General features: G+C 41.7%; 1 long non-coding RNA gene across 1 annotated transcript in view; it reads left to right on the top strand.

The window, feature by feature from the left end:
• The first annotated feature begins 1,963 nt into the window (after positions 1–1,963).
• LOC137432055 (uncharacterized) overlaps positions 1,964–13,369 on the top strand; it is a 12,198-nt gene continuing 792 nt past the window's right edge. The window contains exon 1 of the long non-coding RNA XR_013624299.1: positions 1,964–2,105. This is a non-coding gene — a long non-coding RNA (uncharacterized LOC137432055). The remainder of the gene's footprint in view (positions 2,106–13,369) is intronic.

Below are 13,369 nucleotides of genomic sequence, written 5' to 3'. Positions count from 1 at the left end.
AACCTCAAGTAGCCGTTTCTTATAACTGTCTACCAGTCTCTGATATCGACTGGGAGAAATTTTTGCCCACTCCTCCATGCAGAATTATTTCAGCTGTGCAATGTTTGCGGGGTTTCTTGCATGCACAGCTCGTTTCAAATCCCACCACAACATCTCGATGGGATTTAGATCCGGGCTTTGACTTGGCCATTCCAGAACCCTCCATGTCTTTATTTTCAGCCATTCCTTGGTGGATTTACTGGTATGTTTAGTGTCATTGTCATGTTGCAAGGTCCACCTTCGGTTGAGCTTCAACTTTCCGACAGATGGCCTCACATTATCCTCAAGCACCCTCTGGTAGAATGAAGAATTCATAGTGGATTCTATGATGGTGAGCTGCCCAGGCCCTGGTGCAGCAAAGCTGCCCCAAACCATAATATTTCCACCACCATGCTTTACAGTTGGTATCAGGTTATTGTGGTCAAATGCTGTCTTTGGTTTTCACCAAACATGTCTTCTGGTACTGTGGCCAAACAGCTCTACCTTTGACTCATCTGTCCAGAGCACATTGTTCCAGAAGTGCTGGTCTTTGCCTAGGTGTTCATTGGCAAACTTTAGTCTTGCCCTGATGTTCTTTCTGGACAGCAAAGGTTTCCTCCTGGCACACCTCCCATGTAGATCAAATTTGTGCAGCCTCTTTGTAATGGTAGACTTGTGCACTTTGACATCAACAGTGGCAAGGGCTACCTGTAGGTCCTGTGATGACATTCTGGGGTTCTTAGAGACTTCTTTCAGCATCTTGCGGTCTGCTCTCGGGCTGAACTTGCTGGGGCGGCCTGGCTTGAACAAGTTGGCAGTTGTTCGGAATCTTCTCCACTTGTAGATGATCTTCCGGACAGTCGAATGATTGATTTTAAATTGTTTGGAGATCTTTTTTAATCCCTTCCCAGACTCGTAGGCATCTATAACCTTCTTTCTGAAGGCCTCAAGAGCTCTTTTGATCTAGGCATGGTGATGCCGCACACTTCAACAACAAAAAGCAAACCAAACTAAATGTCTGAGGTTTAAATAAGACAGGTTCCTCCAAGATCCTCTCTAACGATGTTCTAATCATTTGCACCTGAGCTGGTGCACCTGATTCTAATTTTAGGTGTTTGAAGTCGTGATAAATGTAGGGGTGTGCTTACTTTTACCACATGCGAAATTTGCGTTTATGTTTATTTAAATTATACAATGGACTACAAAATGTAAATGTTTCATGATATTTGTTATATTATATCACCTTTATCTATCAATATTGTTGAAATGAAGATCAAATAGCTGTATGTTGAAATATGTTGAAAAAGTCAAAACTTTACATGGGGTGTACTTACTTTTTCACGTGACTGTAGTGCTGTGCTCTAGACTCCTACAAGTAGCGGACAAGTTAAACAAACGTTTCATCAACTTAATGGTTCCTGAGGTTTATATTGCTATTTACACGATTCGCTCAGCTGTGCACACTCCAAAAATTAAATGAAATAAATACATGTCTGTCACATGCATGTGATACCAATTCCAGCCTGTCCTACTACCCTCCGCAATCAAGTTACTCTAATTACAAGGCAGGTGACCAGCAGATGTGCTCAAGGAATGGTTGGAATCCAAACGCTATTCTTGGTTCCAACACGACGAGATAGATCCATTGGGTATACAAATTGATTTTACAGATTTGGTGGCCATCGGTTATTTTCTAAGTCATCATGTTATTTTTCGTTGGGGGAAAAAGGCTGGTTGTTTGGGTGAAAGGACGATGGATTTGGAGGAAAGATCGTTTCCTAATTTGGAGCAAATGACATTTATGGTTGACCAACGTGTTACTATATAACGACTGCTTTAAAACCTCAGAGCCTTCCATGAAAGAGGAACTTTAGTTCCCTCCCCCTTCCCCCTTTCCCCTAGCTCGAGGCAAGTTTGGACTTGTCAGAACTAGGAAGAAGCCCACTGTGTGGTCTCTATCCTGTTTTGGGTCTGTTGGTTATACTAAACCGTGTGTACTCCCCCGTCCATGGATTCCTGAAATTCATTGCCTGTTATTCGAAGAACGAGCTGGAAAGTCAGTGTGAGCTTTGTGCGAACGGAAACAGGTGGGTAACTGAGCAAATATACTTGCTAATACTTAGTCATTTCTATCCCTGTCACTCCTTCTGCCTGAATTTGCAGCTGTTTCTCTATGGTTTATCTCTTTGTCTTAGATTCATACCTAACGGTATCAGTATAGCTCATGCCGCTCTACATCTGACTACAAATTGTGTGTCACAATTGTCAAAACGCATGGCGATCCTGCAGTGTTTCTCCAAAGCCTCTGTAACAGAGAAACAAGCACAGGCGAACAGCTGTCCAATTAGCTCCTGGTTTCGGGACAAGAATCAACAACCTCACACAGCTGTGAAAGAGTGCCGATCGGACATTTTGTTCATTAACTTGCGATAGATCACGCTTATTATGCAGGAAATAAATACCATAACACAACAACCACAAACCAGCCTATTTGATCTTCTGCAGGTTCAACTATAAAGGCATAGGCTAAAACAGGCTAAATCAATAGTATCTGACTGCAAGCTGCCATTCTGATACTTTGGAAGAGGGTTCGGACGTCGCATTAGAGCATTTTGCTGTGGCCTTGTTGCATTGCCCTGGCTTGTGCAGGTTCGATTCCCATTTCCTGCTGAGGGAGAAGTTTCTACATCCTGGTCTGAGATTGACTCTCGGCCATGAAAATGTTCACAATTTGTCGAAAGCTCTCCAGTGGTATAGGGAGAATATAGGCCTCCACCACCATTAACTTTTAGCGACAGAATGGGTTGATGACTCTTCAGACCATTTCCAAACTGTTGAAGGTAGAACCACCTTTAGAGGTCATTTTTCCCCGCAGAGCAGGGGTTGGCCTTTTTCGGGCACCGTGGTCCCCTTTTTGAAGCGATGTTTTATGGCCGGATGCCCTTCCTGCCGCCAACCCTGTTAGTCACCTCTTGCGACACGCAGGGAATTACCGGTGAACTGGTACTCAATTTTCCGACCTCGGAAGGATGACAGGCTGAGTTAATTCAGCGATCAACCGGGATCCGAACCCAGGATCATAGGATCCCAAGCCAGCACCCTAACCGCTGGAAGGGGTTATCTTAGAACATCCAGACAGAATGATAATTTCTCTGAATCTATTTGTCTATTTCCTCCCATGCCTCTGAGCACTATCTTAGGAGCAGACAGTAATTTCATTCCATTCGCACCTCCAACGACACAACCCTCACTCAAGTCAGTCAATCAACTTCTGTTTAAAAGTAAGGCAAATAATAATGTCCTGGCCTTAGTCGAAATGAATACCCTTAACCCCTGCTCTCTTGTTTCACTGGAAGAGGCCACTGGATTACAGCAGAGATGCAGATTGATTTGATATGGAACTTCGTGTTGTGATGCATCCTTTTTGCTGGTGAATTCAGAGCTTCATTGTGCATCCTGGAATCGAGCACGAATGAGGTGCTGTCGGCTCGATCTCTCAGCAGTTTGAGAGGGTCAAGTTGTAGTACTACTGTTGCGGTTACAACCTGGGAAATTTCTGCAAGGGTGGCGTGATCAGAACTCCACAGGAAGGCCAATCCTACATGCGTCGCACCTGCCTGTTGTTGGGCGGAACGAGCCCACCTCGGCCTGAGCAGCTTGTCTCATGCAGAGCCCACATCAAAGATAAAAATGAACGAGTTCAAAAACCATAAGTGATTTTTTTTCCCTCCCACACATCTGTACTGTATGGAAGGGGAGACAATCATTTATTCATTGAGCCAATTTGCCTGTGTGGAAACAATCGGTTTCATTCCTCTTGATCCACGTGAATCACGTGGATAAAAGGACCGCTTTTAACCACATCCAGACATAGGCCAAATTGCATGATGTCTTCTCTTCTCTTATTATTATTATTTTTGTATACAAGATCGAGGCTCGTGTAAGAGCTAACATTAATGACAAAAAAAAAAAACCGACACATAAGACAAAATAAAGGGAGCAGGAGACAAGATGGGGAGAGAGAGGGAAGAACGCAAATACAACATTTGAGAGCAGGGACATCGGGAGATCTGTGGGAGGGAGAGGGCTTGGGGGGAGGAGGCACAGGAAGGGGAGTGGGGGTGGGAGAGGTAAAAAAAAAAAACACATGGACACTGCTAGGACTTCCAGGAAAGAAGTCGGTATTTCAGAAAAGTGAATCTAGGGTGAAATAACAGGGGTAGAAAAGATCAAGGTTTTGGATGGGGGAAGATAAGAGATGGTGGTGAACAGCTGTTTTAAAGATGTGGAGGGAGGAGTGGGATTGAAGAGAGTGAGGGAGTTTGTTCCAGAGGCGGGAGAAAAGAGGAATGAAAGAGTGAATTCTCTTCTTTGTGCATGAAGGAAATAGTTGCTAAGTTTGATATGGAGGTTTTAAACAAAGTTGGTGAAATAAGTTTCCTTTATGTCCTGCTAATGGAAATGATTATCAGTTTGGCAGAAAGTTTGGAAGAAACCAGAGAGAGAGAGTGTGAGAGTGGGACAGTGGGACAGTTTATAAGATCTATAAGGTAGTGGGCATGTAAAACAATTACATTCTCATTGAAACGAAATAACAACCTAAACGAATTTGAAATGTTTTATGTATGTGCAGTACATATTTGTTTGTTTGTATTACTTGGCTCTAACTACGAATAAGTTGATAATTTCTTTGTCCTGATGCTTATTGGAGATCCAGGGTCTATTGTAGAGTTGTTGTTGAATTTGAAGATTGCAAATTGACCTCGAGTGCTCAGAAACCCTCCTGATGGTCTCGTCACAGTGCGTCGAAGGATCCCATTGGACCAACGTTCGATACTGAATCTTAAAAAACACATGATCAGTCCTTTTTGTCAAGATTATGGTCAAATAAATGTTTCTTCCAATTTCCAGTCACTGCTCACATTATCGCCATTGGTATTATATTTCAACAACAAGTCCTTCAAGCATGACGCCATGCTATTGCATTGTTAATTTTTGCATGATTGTACATGTAATAACACTAGAACGAAACTCGGTAGAGAGCATACCTCCACCAGGCTGAACGGTTTATGTTTTGTATCCCACTGATAGGCCGGATCTGGATTCGGACCTTTTTTTTTCTTTTTTTTCTGAACCAAAATCTAATCGGTTTGTTCTTGTCACGGAATCAACTCGTCCACCAAGTTTAGTCATAACTCGTCCATAACTTTTTTAAGCTAGCAACGGTACCCGCCCTATGGGTGGGGCTTCAATTGGGAGGGCCAAATGAAAAGGCAAAATATCAGAAATTGAAGGCTTTTTATTTTATTTTCAACGATTCATATAAACATCCGTTGAATCATATCACACGCAAATCATCAAAATCTAAACAGTACATGGCGCCCATTTTGAAAAAAGATTGAATTCTGCAAAACGGAAGTGGCCGCTACACATCTTTCTCAGTCGCATGTTTATGTGTGAAGGGTGCACGCCAAATCTGTAACATGGAAGCGGCTGCTACACGTCTTCCTCAGTCGCACGTTTATGTGTAAAGAGTGCGTGCCGAATCTGTAACACGGAAGCAGCCGCTACACGTCTTTCTCAGTCGCACGTTTGTGTGTGAAGGGTGCGCGCCGAATCTGTAACACGGAAGCGGCCGCTACACCTGTTTCTCAGTCGCTTTGCACACGCTGCCGTGTTACTTCGGAGCTGCACATTTCTATAGGAAGAGTTCGTCAGGAGTCATTCTACTCTCTCCTGGTACGTAGAATAAACAGTATTTGTAGAATTTCAACAAAAGCCACATCACTGTTCATATTGGTAAATATTATTCCATCGTGTTTGGGAAAATTGGAAAACTTGGAAAAATTGGAAAAACAATACAGCCTATTTTACTCCCAGGGGTCCCAGGAATACCCACCCAAAATATCGTTGCGATCGGTTGAGCCGTTTTTGCGGTACCTTCGGACGGACGGACGGACGGACGGACATTTGGTAAATTATAGTAAGATATCCTGCTATGTATCGTTTTTCTCCCGATCTCTCAATGGTGAAGAATCACTTGAAAATTAAATAATTCTCGTATCCGAATCCATATTCAGATCTTCACCAAAATCGAATCGATTCTTCCTTGTTACACACCCAACCTATCCAACAAATTTCGTCCAAACCCGTCCATAAGTTTTTGAGATATCCTGCTATGTATCGTTTTCCGCCCTATCTTCCAATGATGAAGAATCACTTTAAAAATTCTACTGTCGGATCCGAATCCACATCTTCACCAAAATCTAATCAATTCGTCCTTGTCACATACGCTACATCTCTGCCAAATTTCGTCCGAATGCGTCCACAACTTTTTGAGATATCTTGTTCACAAACAAACAGACAGGGGTGAAAACATAACCTCCATCCACCTTCGGTGGCGGAGGTAATAAAGGCCTAGTTTATTGAATGTCTCACCACCACTAAGCATGTACAAGTCAAAATTATACTTCCAGCTATAACATGAAAATTATACAAAAAAACAAGCGGTATAACGTAATTAATTTGGAAAAGTACAAATATCAGAATAAGCAATCGACCCTTCCTTATTTAAGATACGTGCAATCCACTTCCTCCGATGTGCTTTCTTATTCTGCAATTCCAAGAAGCGAAGTGTAAGCATATCCAAGGGCATGCTGCCCTCTCCTTGGAAATGACATGAGAAAAGGCGGAGGCTGGAAGAGGAGATGCTCGTTGGGAAGAGGGTGGAAATAATGTTCCAGAACTTTGCGTTACATTTGGGCTGTCTGTGTCTTGGAAACCAGCTCTGAATTGGCAATGTCTGTGATGTGTTATTTATAGGAGTGTTTCTTGTCCTTTATATATATATATATATATAAAAATATATATATATATAAACTTTTGTCCAGTACACCTGAAGCGGGATCAGAAAATAAGGAGACAACCATGTGCCTTTACAGCGCCTTCAGAAAGTATTCACACTCCTTGACTTTTTCACATTTTGTTGTGTTACAGCTTGAATTTAAAATGGATTAAATTTAGATTTGTTGTCACTGATCAACACACAATACTCCATAATGTCGAAGTGGAATTTTATTTTTAGAACCTTTTACAAATTAATTAAAAATGGAAAGCTGAAAAGTCTTGAGTTAGTAAGTATTCAACCCCTTTGCTGTGACACTCCAAATTGAGCTCAGGTGCTTCCAATTTTCTATGATCATCCTTGAGATGTCTCTACAACTTGACTAGAGTTCACCTGTGGCCAAATCAATTGATTGGACATGATTTAGAAAAAAGACACACCTTTCTATATAAGGTCCCACAGTTTACAGGGCATGTCAGAGCAGAAGCTCCACCATGAAGTCCAAGGAACTGACTGTAGAACTCCAAGATAGAATTGTGAGGAGGCATAGATCTGGGGAAGGGTATAAAACAATTTCAATAGTGTTGAAAGTTCCCAAGAGCACAGTGAGCTCATCATTAGGAAATGGAAAGAATATGGAACTACACAGACTCATCCTAGAGCTGGCCATCCGTCCAAACTGAGCAACCGGGCAAGAAGGACCTTGGTCAGGGAGGTCACAAAGAACCCAATGAGCACTTCACAAATCTTGGCTTTCTGGGAGAGTGACCAGACGGAAGCCAATCCTGAGGAAAAGGCAAATGACAGCACGCCTGGAGTTTTCAAAAAGGCACATGAACGACTCAGAGCATGTGGCAAAGGATTCTGTGGTCAGATGAGACAAAAATTGAACTCTTTGGCCTGAATGGAAAGCGCTTTATATCTAGTGGAAACTGAGCATAGCTCAGCATCCATCCAACACCATCCCCACCATGAAGCATGGTGATGGCAGTATCATGCAATGGGGACTTTTTCAGCGGCAGGCACTGGGTGATTTGTAAGAATAGAGGGAACAATTAATGGAGCCAAATACAGGCAAATCCTTGAGGAGAACCTTCAGAGTGCAAAAGATCTAAGTCTGCAGCCAAGATTTATGTTCCAACAGGACAATGACCCCAATCATACAGTCAAAGCAACACTGGAATGTCTTCAGAACAAGAACGTGAAAGTCCTTGAGAGGCCCAGCCAAAACCCAAACTTGAATCCCATTGATAATTTGTGGAAAGACTTGAAGATTGCTGTTCACCGACGCTCCCCATCCAACTTGACAGAGCTTGAGCAAATCTAAAAGGAAGAATGGGAGAAACTCCCCAAATCCAGATGTTCAAAGCTGGTACAGACATTCCCATGAAAACTCGAAGCTGTAATTGCTGTCAAAGGCATTTCTACGAAGTATTGACTCAGGGGGTTGAATACTTATGTAAATTTGATATTTGTATTTCGTTCTTAATTATTTTGTAAAAATTCTTTAAAAAAAATTCTACTTTGCCATTATGGGGTATTATGTGCAGATCAGTGACAAAAATCTCAATTTAAACCATTTTAAATTCGGGCTGTAACAACAAAATGTGAAAAAGTCAAGGGCTGTGAATACTTTCTGAAGGCACTGTACATTAAATACATGTATATCAGTGCATGTCAATAGACAAATCCATACATTATGTGAGATTTCAACCTGGAATCACAGCATCATGAGCTATAAGTGCTAAGATGGGAATGCCATACATGCCAACCCCAATAATATAGTTCAAAACCCTGTCGGAATTGCAAAATTACAGAATAATTATAAGCAAGTGAAATATTTCATAATTACGTTGTACTAACTTTTTAATAGATGACGGTCATGTTTATGCTGAGAATAGTAATGGCAAGAAAATTGGTGAAAAAAATATATTGATATCATTGACCACACACCCCACACTGCCCTTCATTCCCACCCAATTTCTCAAAGGAGAATGAGTCGAGTCACGTATCTTTCAGGACTCGGCTCAGACCCAAAATATAAGGACTTGCCCAGACTTGGATTCCAGACATTGCAACTTTAAACTTGGGTGTGGGACCTGGTCAAGTAAGTTCAACATTACGAGGAATGTAAAACCTTCACTTTAAATATAGTATCTCAACCGCCGATGAGTTATTCTTCTTCTTCTTCACCGATTAGTAACACCTGGCTGCTGGTTGCACCTTTTCGGCATCACTGACACATTGCCATCCTGTCACAAGAGCAACTTGGCCAGGTTAGCAGCACACCATATGGCCTCTTCTTTTTCACCAACTAGTGTATAAAGTTATTACATTTTGAAATGAAGCAGCACAGATGAAAAGTAAAGGAGGTTCAACAATAGCGAGAATTGCTTTGCAATACATGTCCCCTCCAGGTGTGATATTTTTTTAAGTCCAAAAAGGGCATAACTCTGTGAAAAGTTGATGAAACGCCCTGAAACTCAAAGTTGTTCTGTATTTTATCGTAATAAAGCCACGTACCAAGTTTCAGTTAAATATGTGAAAGGGTAAGGGCAAAAAGTCTGGAAAACCACAGGTGAGACGGACAGACTGACGGACAGATAGACGGAGAGAAAACCTATAGTCTCCTCCAGTGAAACCAGTAAGTGACTAATAAGTGTGATAGAAAAATGATGATAAAGCAATAAACTTCAATCGACATTTAAAATCATCTCCCCGCGAGTAGAAATAATTACCAAGTGCTCTGTCGACCGAAATACCCAGGTACCGGTGAGTTGAAGGTTTTCAACTTGAACACCATTTCTTCCATGTTTTCCAAGCAATTGTGTGAAGTGTATTAAGTTATTCATAAAATGTATCAAATAAATGTATCCGTTAAAGAAAACTGCAACAATATTTTTTCGCATTCCATTGATTTGTTTTACTTATAGAAATTTTTATTCAAACTTTTTTAACGCAATTTTTAAATTAATTATTTATTTTTTGAATATATAATATAACCACCTTTAGAGGCCATTTTTCCCTGCAAAGCAGGGGTTGGCCTTTTTTGGGAACCGTGGTTGTTGTTTTTCGGTCCCCTTTTTTGAAGCAATGTTTTACAGCCGGATGCCCTTCCTGACACCAACCCTTTTTGCCGCCTTTAATGACAAACAGGGATTTACCACTGAACTGGTACTCAATTTGCCAACCTCAGAAGGATGAACAGGCTGAGTCAACCCCCCTGGCGTTAATTCAGCGATCGACCGGGATTCGAACCCAGGATCCTTGGTTATTATCCTAAGCTGGCACCCTAGCCGCTAGCCCAACACCAGGTCTATATACTGAATGCAGTATATATATATACTGCATATATATATATATATATATATATATACACACACACACACACACATACGGCATTTAATATGGATTTTTTTTTTTTCTTGACGGGTTTACTTTCTGAACTCAGTATATCAATCGGGTGAGTTTCTTTTACCCTTCGGTGATGTCTTTGTTGAAAGAACCATGTCACTGATTCTCTGTCACAGCAAGAAGTCAACAACAGGATTATATCATAGGTGGCGTGGCAAAATGTACGGACAGGTGCATTTGATGATTGGCTTCACAGTCGGGTATACAAGGGTTGTTGCGTTCTGTATTAGTGGAAAACAACTGCTGCACATCTCCAAAAGTTATTGCCGCTTCCTCTGGAGATGGTCCGTCAACTCGACAATGCTGTTTGTCATGGAGTGGTGGCTTTACGAAATTACGGCACGAAACAGCCTGCTATTGCTCGGCAGTATGGCACCACTCAAGGTCAGGTGTCAAAGATCCTGAAACGAAATGCTCAGAGGGGTGTCCCTACTCCAATACCGAGGCCAGGACGTCCCCGCAGAACCTCAAGGAGGGATGATCGCCAGCTGCACCGGTTAGTCCGCAATGGCCGTACCAAGTCAGCTAATCGGCTTAGGGCTGAGTGGCAGCAACTGACAAATGTGCCTGTATCCAGAAGGCTAGTCAACCAACGACTGGTTCAAGCAGGCTATCGTGCCAGGCGTCCCCTGAGAAAGCCACGCCTGACCAGACAACACCACCAGCGCCGATTGCAGTTGGCCAGAGAGCACCGTCAATGGCAGCCAGGACACTGGAATCACGTGATCTTCAGTGATGAGTCTAGATTTCTGGTCTATCATCAAGATGGCCGCGTCTGAGTGCGCAGACAAGTGCATGAAGCCTACAACAAAGATTGTATAGTGCCAAGAGTCCAAGCTGGAGGTGGTGGGGTGACCGTTTGGGCTGCTTTTCGCGCAGGGGGCAAAACTGACCTGGTTGTTCTGAATGGAAACCTGAACCAGTTCAAGTACAGGGCCATTCTGGAAGAAACATTGCTTCCATTTGCTTGTGCAGCCTTTTGAGGAAACTTTGTCTTCCAAGATGACAATGCACGGCCTCATCATGCTCGCATGATCCAACACCTTCTTGCTGACCGTGGTGGAGAGCATATGGAGTGGCCTGCCATGTCCCCGGATATGAATCCGATAGAGAACTTGTGGGCAGAATTAACGCGTCAAATCGACCACTTGGACCAGCAGCCGACCTCTGTGAGTGAATTGCAGCAGGCTATTGTCACATGGCAAGCGATTCCTGTCCAAACCTTGGCAAATCTCGTGAACAGCATGCCTCGACGTGTACGTGCTCTCCTGAATGCTCGTGGGGGTTACACGAAGTACTGAACTGTAATTTTACTGTCCGTAATCCCAGTCGTAATTTAACTTTTGTTTTTGTTAAAAAAAATTTTGGCTAATGTGCAAAATAAAGAGATACTTCTGGAAAACGTACAGAAGTTTAACACAGTACTGTCCATGAATTGAGTTCGATATCAGTTTACATCACTTTCGAGGATCAATTTATTTGTTTCGAAATGTCAAATGTGGTTTTTGTTTCTTTTAAAGGTGACATTAACAAAATCTAGAATAATTTCAACATAATTCCAATGAACTTTTGGTTCTAAGTCATCTTGAAAAGTAAGTTCACCCCCACAAAAAAAATATTCCATATTAAATGCCAAGTCTGTATATATATATTCATGTCTATTTTTATTTTTTTTTTATTTTTTAATCTCTGGCTCATGAAAGAGTTTGTGCATAAATGGCGTACATTTTCGATGCCAGTGTACTTTTACTTGAATTACACGGACATTAGGAGACAATGGTCAAAATAATTATTTGCCCTTCTATTCCACATCCTGAGCCTGTCAAGAGATAAAAAATAGGAACATTAACAGGCCAACTTTACTGCCAAAAAAATAGCGAATTGTTTTTAATCCTCTGATTGTTTCAGTGGTAGACTCACCAAGTTTTAAGTGAATTTCTACCTCCGCCACCGAAGGTGGTTGGAGGTTGTTTTCACCCCTGTCTGTCTGTCTGTCTGTCTGTTTGTCAACAGGATATATCATCAAAATTTGCCGATGGATTTGGACAAAACTTTGTGGAGAGGTTGGGAATGTGACAAGGATGAATTGACTAGATTTTGATGAAGATTCAAATACAGATACGAGAATTAAAAGAAAACAAAGATTCTTCACCATTGAGTGATGGGGCTAAAATCGATACATTGGCCGATATCTCAAAAAGTTGTGGACGGATTCAGTCAAACCTTGGTGGAGAGGTTGGGAATGTGACAAGGACGAATCGATTCGAATTTGGTGAAGATCTGAATACGGATCCGAATATGAGAGTTTTAAAAAAAATTTAAAGTGATTCTTCACCATTGAGTGATATTGGACCAACAACGATAAAAAGCACGTGAAAGTGAAATTTCAAAAAGTTGTGGATGACTTATGACAAAACTAGGTGGATGAGTTTTTCAGGTGACAAGAACAAGCCGATTCCATTTTGGTTGAGGTCCGAATCCAGATCCAGCCTGTCAGTGGATACAAAACGTAACCTGTTCAGCCTGGCGGAGGTGTGAGCTCTACCGAGTGCCGTTCTCGTTTTAAAACTAGTGCTCAATGGGGATATACCGATAAAAAGAACTGGATCAATATATAGATAACGTGTATCCAAGCCATCAAAGTTTGAATACATTTTTCGCTTGTATTCCCATTTTCCATTTTGGCATTCCCAACCAGATCATCACACAGCTCATGATGCTATTGCAATTCCCATCTAGCACGTTGATTTATCCGTTGTCTCCTTATGATTCGTGTAAAAGTACACTGATGTCTTACCCTGCATTGCCATGCGTACAAGGCTCTTCAGTGAGCCCCATGAGAGAGAAGTAAATTGTATGAGTCAACCTTGGTTTATGGTTTGGTAAACTTTCCCTTTTAAGATTTCTTAGAATGCTAATTTCACTTTTAAATAATGCGAGACAAACAGACATTATTTTCAATTAAGTTCAGTCCACATGAAAAATAGTTACAGTACAACATGACAAATCCATTCAATCTGGAGCAGATACCTTGCTATATGCAGCAAGGGGAGGAAAAGCTTGGGTTTTTCGGATGGGGCCATAAAAGGGGAA

The sequence above is a fragment of the Myxine glutinosa genome, chromosome 8 (genome assembly GCF_964187855.1).
Source record: "Myxine glutinosa chromosome 8, kmMyxGlut1.1, whole genome shotgun sequence".
Classification (NCBI taxonomy): domain Eukaryota; kingdom Metazoa; phylum Chordata; class Myxini; order Myxiniformes; family Myxinidae; genus Myxine; species Myxine glutinosa.
The sequence above is the reverse complement of the archived record's forward strand: the minus strand, read 5'-3'. Positions and strand labels throughout refer to the sequence as shown.